General features: G+C 39.5%; 1 long non-coding RNA gene across 1 annotated transcript; it reads right to left on the bottom strand.

Moving 5' to 3' along the window:
• Position 1: 1 nt before the first annotated feature.
• Positions 2 to 551, bottom strand: LOC140966182 (uncharacterized). Its single transcript, XR_012173270.1, has 3 exons — positions 426 to 551; positions 166 to 271; positions 2 to 80 (listed from the first exon to the last, which is right to left on the bottom strand). It is a non-coding gene; the product is annotated as an uncharacterized lncRNA (long non-coding RNA).
• Position 552: the final 1 nt, after the last annotated feature.

The raw sequence follows: 552 nt of genomic DNA, 5'->3' as shown, positions 1-552 counted from the left end.
TGGAGGGATATGCTTTCCACTAAGAAGATCTAAAAGGACTGTTCCAAAGCTGAACACAACACTTTCTGGAATTACCCTACCTACAAGAGATTACAAACTCAAGCTAAATCTAAAAAGCAACCTGAAGTTCAAGAAATAGACACATGAACAAAACACAGGATCTACCGTTTCTTAAATACTCCGGAGGTGTATATGCAAGGTTCGTGCTATAACTTTTACCATCCCTACTATTTTTCATCAATCCAAAACAAGAAAGACGTGGATCACCATTCTGTGGGAAAAAAATATTTTCAGCACTTGCATTACAAAAACCTAGACAAAATAGCATCGAAAGGGGAAAAAGAGCATGGTGCAAGGCACATTATCCCTATCACCCTATTTAGTGGGTAACAAAAGCGCTGATTAAAGAAAAAAGACTAATTAACCTCATCAAAGAGAACTCTATAGGCATTCAAGTCATGGTAGAGTGGGCGACCTTCGTTGCTGCAATAATTCAAGGCTTCAGCTATGTACAAAGCAACTCTGAGACGCATCGCCCACTCAGGGGTTTGA

The sequence above is a fragment of the Primulina huaijiensis genome, unplaced genomic scaffold, assembly GCF_012295235.1.
Source record: "Primulina huaijiensis isolate GDHJ02 unplaced genomic scaffold, ASM1229523v2 scaffold201265, whole genome shotgun sequence".
Lineage (NCBI taxonomy): Eukaryota > Viridiplantae > Streptophyta > Magnoliopsida > Lamiales > Gesneriaceae > Primulina > Primulina huaijiensis.
The sequence above is the reverse complement of the archived record's forward strand: the minus strand, read 5'-3'. Positions and strand labels throughout refer to the sequence as shown.